Source organism: Acipenser ruthenus, chromosome 10, assembly GCF_902713425.1.
Source record: "Acipenser ruthenus chromosome 10, fAciRut3.2 maternal haplotype, whole genome shotgun sequence".
NCBI classification, from domain to species: Eukaryota; Metazoa; Chordata; class Actinopteri; order Acipenseriformes; family Acipenseridae; genus Acipenser; species Acipenser ruthenus.
Window position 1 is genome coordinate 20,328,928 of NC_081198.1, and position 10,417 is coordinate 20,339,344.

The following is a 10,417-nucleotide window of genomic DNA, read 5'->3' on the forward strand; positions in this document are numbered from 1 at the left end:
TACCTCACCCCAGAAACTTGTGAAATGAATTCCCCCAGATGCCCATTGATATTCACCCTACTACCCACCTCAGTGTACAAAATTTTTAACCACCTAAGAAACTTTTCCCCAAACCCAAAATGTGCCAAAACTCTAAACAAAAAACCCTGGTGCACCCGATCAAACACCTTCTCCTGATCCAGGCTCACCAACATTAGAGGTACCCTCCTATCCTCAGCCCAACTAATTGCATCCCTTGTTAACATCAGATTCCAATGAACCGATCTACCCACCACCCCACATGTCTGATCCTGACTTACAATTAACAGCATTGTTTGTTTTAACCTCTCAGTCATAACCTTTGCGATTATTTTATAATCCACCGTTAACAAAGTGACTGGCCTCCAGTTCCTCAGGTCCATCTCATCCCCTTTTTTAAACAATAAAGAAATCACACCATTCCTCATAGATTTTGACAAACTCCCTGTGCGAAAAACTTCCCCCACCACCATTAATAATACTGGCCCAATTACCTCCCAAAAAGTGACATAAAATTCTTTAGGGAGACCGTCTCCCCCTGGCACTTTCCTATCTGCCATTTTATTAAGCGCACTTGTCAACTCAGCAACAGTGACCGGTCTCTCCAAACTCTCTCTCACCTCATCAGACAGCCTGACATGCACTTTATCCAAAAAAGAGGAAGCAACATCCTCATTAACCTCTTTTTCTGAAAATAATTCTTTATAAAAATTACTAGCACAGTCTAGCATGCCCTCTGTATCCACCACCGTGACCCCATCTTTCCCCTTTAAACCCCTGATCACCCTCTTTTTTGTTCACCCTTCACCTGTTTAAAAAAATATGAACTACATGTCTCATGTTTTTCTAAAAAATCCCCCTTACACCTAAACAAAAAAATACTCGCCCTTTTTTCCCACACCACCCTCATCTTATCCTTAAGTTCCCTTGCCTTGTCAAAATCAAAATTACCCCCTGTGTTTCCCCTTATATACACCCCCTCCAAATCCTTCTGTAACCCCAAAACCGCTCTCTGCTCCTTCCTCCTTCTATTCCTGCAGAATTGTTGAGTAAGTATCTTAATTTTTCCCTTTACCCCCTCCCACCAAACTAGAACAGAATCACAATAACACAACATTTCAACCCATCCCTTAAAATGAAATACAAAAAGCTCCCTAAACGCTTTATCTTCCAATACCTCAATTCAATTTCCAAAACCCACCAAACACCGGTGTTGTGAAACTAATAATATATTTTAAACTATCGTGATCTGAAAACCATAATGGAGATGTATTACAAAAACTAACAGACAACACATTTGAAACAAAAAAATAATCTAATCTACTTTTTGCCCCCCTTGAATTTCTCCATGTGATCCCTTCCAACCCTGGATTACATTTTTTTAAACTATCCACCAAACTAAAAAGTACTAATATACCTTTTAACACCCCCACTGTATAATCGTGCACATTCCCCTTATCTAATGATTCATTAAAATCCCCTCCCAAAACTATGTGTCTATTTGTCACAAGGAGATCCTTTATGGCAACAAAACAGTCCTTTCTAGAAACCAAATCAGTAGGTGCATATACAGTGCCTTGCGAAAGTATTCGGCCCCCTTGAACTTTGCGACCTTTTGCCACATTTCAGGCTTCAAACATAAAGATATGAAACTGTAATTTTTTGTGAAGAATCAACAACAAGTGAGACATAATCATGAAGTGGAACGAAATTTATTGGATATTTCAAACTTTTTTAACAAATAAAAAACTGAAAAATTGGGCGTGCAAAATTATTCAGCCCCTTTACTTTCAGTGCAGCAAACTCTCTCCAGAAGTTCAGTGAGGATCTCTGAATGATCCAATGTTGACCTAAATGACTAATGATGATAAATAGAATCCACCTGTGTGTAATCAAGTCTCCGTATAAATGCACCTGCACTGTGATAGTCTCAGAGGTCCGTTTAAAGCGCAGAGAGCATCATGAAGAACAAGGAACACACCAGGCAGGTCCGAGATACTGTTGTGGAGAAGTTTAAAGCCGGATTTGGATACAAAAAGATTTCCCAAGCTTTAAACATCCCAAGGAGCACTGTGCAAGCGATAATATTGAAATGGAAGGAGTATCAGACCACTGCAAATCTACCAAGACCTGGCCATCCCTCTAAACTTTCAGCTCATACAAGGAGAAGACTGATCAGAGATGCAGCCAAGAGGCCCATGATCACTCTGGATGAACTGCAGAGATCTACAGCTGAGGTGGGAGACTCTGTCCATAGGACAACAATCAGTCGTATACTGCACAAATCTGGCCTTTATGGAAGAGTGGCAAGAAGAAAGCCATTTCTTAAAGATATCCATAAAAAGTGTCGTTTACAGTTTGCCACAAGCCACCTGGGAGACACACCAAACATGTGGAAGAAGGTGCTCTGGTCAGATGAAACCAAAATCGAACTTTTTGGCAACAATGCAAAACATTATGTTTGGCGTAAAAGCAACACAGCTCATCACCCTGAACACACCATCCCCACTGTCAAACATGGTGGTGGCAGCATCATGGTTTGGGCCTGCTTTTCTGCAGCAGGGACAGGGAAGATGGTTAAAATTGATGGGAAGATGGATGGAGCCAAATATAGGACCATTCTGGAAGAAAACCTAATGGAGTCTGCAAAAGACCTGAGACTGGGACGGAGATTTGTCTTCCAACAAGACAATGATCCAAAACATAAAGCAAAATCTACAATGGAATGGTTCACAAATAAACATATCCAGGTGTTAGAATGGCCAAGTCAAAGTCCAGACCTGAATCCAATCGAGAATCTGTGGAAAGAACTGAAAACTGCTGTTCACAAATGCTCTCCATCCAACCTCACTGAGCTCAAGCTGTTTTGCAAGGAGGAATGGGCAAAAATTTTAGTCTCTCGATGTGCAAAACTGAAAGAGACATACCCCAAGCGACTTACAGCTGTAATCGCAGCAAAAGGTGGCGCTACAAAGTATTAACTTAAGGGTGCTGAATAATTTTGCACGCCCAATTTTTCAGTTTTTTATTTGTTAAAAAAGTTTGAAATATCCACTAAATTTCGTTCCACTTCATGATTGTGTCCCACTTGTTGATTCTTCACAAAATATTACAGTTTCATATCTTTATGTTTGAAGCCTGAAATGTGGCAAAAGGTCGCAAAGTTCAAGGGGGCCGAATACTTTCGCAAGGCACTGTACATTAATCAGTCTCAGCTTTTGACCTCTCCAGTTCACATCCACACACAGAATGTGCCCTGGTAGTACTGAAATGCATTGCACTACCTCCATCTCCTTGTCCTTTAATAACACCCCTACCCCAGATGAATGCACCCCCCGCACACTCCACCTGGACTCCCCTCCCCCCCAGTCTTTTGTGTACAAAGCAATATCAGAAGCATCCCTTAAATGAACCTCTTGCAAAAAACAAAAAGAAAATGACAAAGAATTTAAATAAAGAAACACAGAAACTCGCTTATTATAACCCCTCAAACCTCTTACATTCATAGAAATAAAAGATAAAGAAAAAATGCACTAAAAAAGAAATGAAAAACAAAAACAAAAATAAACCATCATTCACAAGTGAGAAAACCACAAAAAAACCCTCAAACCATTAGTCCCAAAAAGTCTAGCCCTAGAAAGGGCCCATACCTTCTGTATCCACAAAACTCCTCTCATTTTGCTCCTCTGGTAACCCCATGCCTGAGTCATAAGGACCTGGACTCACCAGTGAAAGACATAAGACTGCAGCACCTCTTCCTCCAAACCAGTGTCCGGTATCATGGAAGATGATGAAGAAACCGATCCAAATACCTCCTCTGCAGTCCCTGACTCCACTAAACTTAACTGCTGGGAAGAAACGGCCTCTAAGTCCTTTGGTACCTCCATGCGCTGCACGCCCACTATCTTCTTTGGAGTCCCCTCTAAACCAGCAGACGCTGTCTCATTCTCCACTTCTTTGTTCCTCTTCCTCCCCTTTCCTCTTCCTTTTACTTTTCCCTGAACCAAAATCTGCTCCGTCGTATCAGTCACATCGTCAGGGGTATCTCCCCACGACACCCCTTCCACTTCTTCTTCACCACCTTTTGCCTTATCACCTTCTGCTGCCCCTCCGTCAGGCACAGCAATATGCCTCATCTCCTTCAACACTTTTTCAATTGGAGGCATGTCATCCACCACTTCCAAGCCATCTGTCTCACGGCCCCATGCAACATCAGCATATGTCTGCTTCCGCTTAGGACCATTTTTAAACAAATGCCCTTCTTCTCCACAGACATTACAGCTCTTATTTTTCTGACAGTCTTTTGAAACATGTCCCAGTTCTCCACAGTTCCTGCATCTCTCTTGTGTACACCCGACCTCTATATGGCCAAAACTGGAACATTTTCTGCAGAACAGGGGCTGCCGTGAATAAAACAGATAACCCCTATCTGCTCCAATAAAGAAATTTGCGGGGGGATGACGGAACCTATCATACCCTCCCTCCTCTTGCCGAAGCAGCACCTGAAACTGTCTCTTCCCGTTCCAAATTTTAAAGCCGTCTCTAAGTAACGTTGCCCCGGAAATCACATCCACATAACTGGACAGGAAAGCACTTATGGCTAAATCCGACACATACGGATTGTACATATGTACTGTTATAATCCGGAAATTTGTTTTAGCCAAGGACTCCACGGAAAAAAATGATAAAGGCTCTTGGATCCTCTTTAGCATTACAAGTATCAAGAAGATACTGAAAGGCTTGCGCGCTATGCAAAGTGACGTCCAAAAATTTAGATGTTCCATTCCTTTGTAAACAAAAGATTTCTTCCGGCTCAAAATTCAAAACTCTCAGCAATACTTCTCGGATAAATTGTTCTCTATCCAGCATCTCCTCCTCCGCTCTTCCCTTCCACAAAAATCTCACAGTATTCCTAAGCCCAGCCCGATCAGCTGACTTAAATGAATTGTTGTAGGCCATCGTGCACACCGCCATCTCTTTCTCCTAGTGAACAAATGCTGCGGTCATGCCACACACACTTGATCTGAGCCAAGAGGCCGAGAAGCGATGGCGACTTGGCCCTTGCCCGGGGCCCCCCAGTCCGGACGGCACAGGGGGATTCAAAGGTGGGTGCAAAATTTCAAGCACAAGCAGACCCCCAAAAAACGGGCTGCTGCTTCCAGAGGGGAAATGTGCAATTTAAGCAGGAGAAAACAAAACAAAGCAAAAACACACACATAACACCAAAAACAAAACATAAACTGGCGGAGTGCGTCTTACAAATAGTCATGCCAAGCTGCTATGCTGTGCAAGGTGCCTTGGGTAACTACAACTGTGCCTCGCTGGCTGGCTGGCTGGCTAAGAAGGACCTGGCATAGGGACATGTTCCACCACACTTGTCTTGTTAGCTGCATGCTCCCAGGAAACAAACTGCTGCTGTCTACATCATCACCACATGTGAATAAAAGAAAGAAAGAAAGCAAGAAAGAAAGAGAGAAAGAAAGAGAGAAAGAGAGAAAGAAAGAAAGAAAGAGAGAAAGAAAAAAAAGAAGTAAAAGGGCAGGAAAACTTGCATCAACACTGACACTCTCCCTCCAGCAGGGGTAGACAAAATGCTCACAGGAGAGATCCAGATCTGACTTTGACCAACATTAGAGAAAGGTGTGAACCGTTCCCGGAGGTACTGCAATACCGGGCCGATGCGTGGAGTGGATGGAGCAAGCCCCTGTTCCATCTCCCGATTCCAAAAATCAATTTAATATATGGTCCCCTGATAGGGGACGTATCAGATATTAAACTGATAAGAACAGATTTTTATTTACAATATTTTTCCACTTTGCCCCACAAAAGCTTATATTTCTCTTTTTCCATCCTTATTTCCCACATTTTAGTTTCCATTAACACTTTGTATTTCAATTCATACCACAATTGTTTCGATGTTCTACCTTCTTTTTTCTTTTTTACTTGAGCGTTCCTTTCTTCCCACAATATCTCTTTACCAATACTTATTATGCACCAGATTATCTTTTCTTTTTCAAATTGTCCCAACCCTTCCCCTCTTAGAATTAAGTCAGGATTCAAAACAATATCTATTAATACCAACCTTAACAGTTGTTGTGTTCTTTTCCAGAAGCAATGGGCTAGATAACATTCCCAAAAAACATGTTGCAGAGTCTCATCTCCTGGACAACCTCTCGGGCAACCTCTGGTAAGTGTTGAACCTTGATTGTATAACCGTTCTCTTACTGGTAATCTATTTAGTGCTGCCAGCCAATTCAGGTCTTTTCTCTCATTACATAACTCTTTTGGTTGAATTAATTTCCATTTAACCTTTTTCTTTTCCAGTTCTGTTATTTGTGTTCCAAGCATCTTTCCCTTTAAATCCTTATACATTTTCTTATGATCCTTTAATACCTCCTCCTTTACACACCCAGGATGAGCTCTCAAAAACAAGACTAATTTTTCATATTGCCAAGGTACATTTTCAGCCTTTGGCCCACTATTATCTAATGGGACAATTTTCCTTAATGGTAAAGCTGCCCACAACTTCACAAAATACATGGCTTTATGTTGTACCTTGTCTATTAATAGTTTACATAAAAAACAAACATAGAGCACTTCTAATTTTAAAGGGATGCACACAACCCCCCTTCCTCCCTCTTCTATTTCTAAATACATCTGCTCCCTCTTAACAGGTTCATACTTACCCCCCCCCCCCAATTTAAATGAAAAAACCAACCTAGTCAAAATTATTTTACATTTGGTAGGAATCGGAAAAATTAGGGCTAAGTAAATCAAACTAGACAACAGGTCTACCCTAACTACTAGCCCCCTACCCATTATGCTAAGTTTTCTACCCTTCCAAATGTTCAATTTTTTTTTTACCTTCACAATTTTTTCCTCCCAGTTGTGATTAGCTGAATCTTTGTGATAAAATTTAACACCCAGAATTTTGATTCCTGTAGGACAAACAGAAAAACCGTACCTCACATCTGTCCTATACCTCCATCTTCCACAATACATGACAGAGGATTTGTTGAAATTTATAGCAGATCCTGTTGCTTTACAATAGTTCTCTAAAATTGCCACAGTTTTTTCCAATCCTCTATCTGTAGACAGAAATACAGTGGTGTCATCTGCATATTGTGCAACTTTGACTTTTTCCCCCATCCTCCTGGAATATGTACCCCCTCAATTTGTTTTTCATTCCTTAACATTTCTGCTAGTGGTTCTATAAATAAAACATACAACAAAGGAGACAAGGGGCATCCCTGTCTTACTCCTCCATTCTGCTCCAAAGGTTCACTCAAAAACCCATTAACTTTTATCCTACTGTTTACATTGTTATACAAAATTTTGATCCATGAAATAAACTCTTCACCTAGATTCATTGTTTGTAAAACTTTAAACAGGAAAACATGACTAACCCGATCAAATGCCTTTTCTTGGTCTAGGCTTAAAAGGCATAATGGTAAGTTTCTTTCCTCTACCCAACTAATAACATCTCTTATTAAAGACAAATTAAAAGAACCAGCCCTCCCCTTAACCCCACACGTCTGATCTTCACTAACTAAAATCTCCAGAACCTCCTTTAATCTATTAGCCAAAACCTTACTAAGGATTTTATAATCTGTTCCTAATAAGGTTACTGGCCTCCAATTCTTAATATCTTTCCTTTCTCCTTTTTTATAAATTAGATGTACAATTCCGGATTTCATTGATGTTGTTAGCTTACCATTCTTGTACACCTCTCTAAAAATTTCTACAAGATCATTTTTAATTATTTCCCATAAACAGACATAAAACTCTTTTGGTAACTCATCCCCTCCTGGTGTCTTATTCCCTTTCATAGAAAAAAGAGCCCTTTTAATCTCCTCCTCTGTTATCTCCCCCTCCAACTCACTTCTACTCTCTTCTGTTAGTGATGTAACTTAAAAAAAGAGGATGATGAGTAAGTAGATTCAAGAAAATGCACAGAGTCCTTTTCTTCACTCAGTTGTTAGGTTTATTGAATTATGCAGGAAGTCTGGTCCCAGGTACAGGACAAACAGAATACTCGTTCTTACAATCGTTGCATGACATTAAATACCCTTCTGCATAGATGTCTCCCTCCTCCTCTTTCTCTGACACTTAACCAATAGAAAAGGTACAACTCATTATCCTGTTACCATATATTTCATTTTGTGTGAGTGTGTGTATGTGTGTGTGTGTGTGTGTGTGTGTGTGTGTGTGTGTGTGATCTAGTGTGAAGATCTCTGAACTCAGTGCATACCCCAGTGGACTCCCCGAAGGGCAAGCTTCTTTCATGTCAGGGCTGGAGATCAAAGGACTTGTTTGTACAGCCGTGTGCTGCTGGCCAGCCATTTACTTTGACACAAAAGAATCTTTTTCAGTTGTCATAACTACTCTACCATATTGCAGCTTTCATCTATCACAGCAGTGCTTGCATTTTTGGAACTAACAGTTTTTTCTATCCAATGTTAAATCACTTTTCAGAAAAATAACATGAATACAGCCGTCATTCCTCATGCGTAGCAAACTGCTATTCAATACTTGTTCCATGTTTTCCAACATACCCCACTTTTAAAATATAAGATGGAGGGGGGTGACCCGCTACAACCAAGTTGCTTACGTGATCCCGAGCCCTCAGATGTCCTCTTCGCTGGTTCTGAGTAGTCACATCAAGTACCGTGTTTGTATAATATATTATAGTGAAGTATGTTCCTCTCATTCTAAGTCTCTCCATTATGTGTAGGTATCTACCTTGCCTTTGCTGTTTCTCCATGTAAGTATGTCATGAGCAAAAAACAAACAAACAAAAAAAAAACATACGTAAAAATAATACAAAAAATGAAAAATAAACATACAGTAAACATACAGAAAAATACAGTAAATACAGTTTATCACTGTACACAGGTGTTATTTCTTATTCATGGTGGCTCCCAGTAAGTTTACAGTTTCCCATCTGCCAATGGTCCTTTCTAACTGTCGGTGTTGTTTTTTCCACCAAAAACACTGAATGCTATTCCACAAAATCAATACTATTACTATTAACAGTATTATTAAAACAACATAATCCCCAAAAGTGTGCCCTAAGGCCTGCCCTGACCATCCATATCGTTTCAATACGGTGGCTTTTAATTGTGCCAAATCAACTTCGACCTTAGCTTTGAGCAGCTTCTGTTCCGCTCGTTGTATTACTATTTTAACCTATTTGTGCACTTGAGAAAAAATGACCGAATATGAATTTAGGTATGTGTCATCCCACCAAGCGGTAATTTGGAACTCCTCTGCTTCAGGTTCAGGTATATATATATCTCCAATCTGAACTGCATGTGTTGGAGAAAAACAAAATCCTGGAGAAGTCTGACAAGTTAAATCTCCATACTTAAATTGGTATGGTTACTCAACACACACCATTGATATTTCCACCCCTCTAGTGGATGTACCTCTAATTCAGTGCTTATATTTCTATTAATTCCGGTGATTGCAGGACACCGGCAAACTACATGACTATTTGTTTCATAACAGCATGCTTCATGCACCACACCACTCCAGTTCCCTCGCTGAACTTTCCATGTAGCCTTTTCCCAAACTATCACTGTCTCATTGTGTAGTACTCCTATCGGTCTAATCTTCAAACTGTCTTTATACTGGTTATTAGGATCCAGGTATGGTATTGAGAGATAGAATCCTATGTGACCAGGTGGTTCCTTGCCATTCTCCTTTGGCCACACTAAACTAGCTCCCAGGAGGTCAGTCTGATCAGGGTGGATCATTGCCAACCTCAACCTGAGTTCCTCCAGTGCATGTCTAGGTACCACTCTTAGCCTAATGTCCATTATTTCTTCCTCCATTGTTTTTAAAAGGTCACCCGCAAATATTCTACAATCTATTGCTTTTGTCAAATTGCGCAGGGCTCCCTCTGTTCCATCCATTAGCTCATATATAGCTGTACCCTGGAGCCTAATCCCTTGATTTACATACATCTGCCCATTCCCCAATCTTTCTATTCCTTCTCCCACAGCACTTGCTATCCAAGTTTGCCCTTTTGACATTTGATAAATATCCCAGCTGTTTGCAACAGAATTTCCTGCACCAAACCATCCTGCTATTTCATCAAAAAGTCCCCTCTTCCTACGTTTCTCATTACCTTCACACATTCTCATTACCTTCATACATTCGTTCGCCTATTCGCTCTTTGTAATCTCTTATTGTACTACCTATTTCCCTTTGAAGCCAATTCTGGATATTGGTGTGTTGCTTGCAATGCTGTTCAAATATAACAGTTAGATTTGTGAAATTATACATTACATACGATAATACTATATTCACATCATCCAAAACAGTTTTTCTTTCTGGTCCGAGAATGATACCTTCCCGAGGTAGGAGGTGCAAAGGGGACATACTTTCGTAGTGA

At 40.5% G+C, this 10,417-nt stretch overlaps 1 non-coding gene across 1 annotated transcript; it reads right to left on the reverse strand.

Annotated features, from left to right (window-relative positions):
- Positions 1-5,655: 5,655 nt before the first annotated feature.
- Positions 5,656-5,851, reverse strand: LOC117414693 (U2 spliceosomal RNA). Its single transcript, XR_004662227.2, has one exon. It is a non-coding gene; the product is annotated as a U2 spliceosomal RNA (small nuclear RNA).
- Between the last annotated feature and the right edge of the window lie 4,566 nt (positions 5,852-10,417).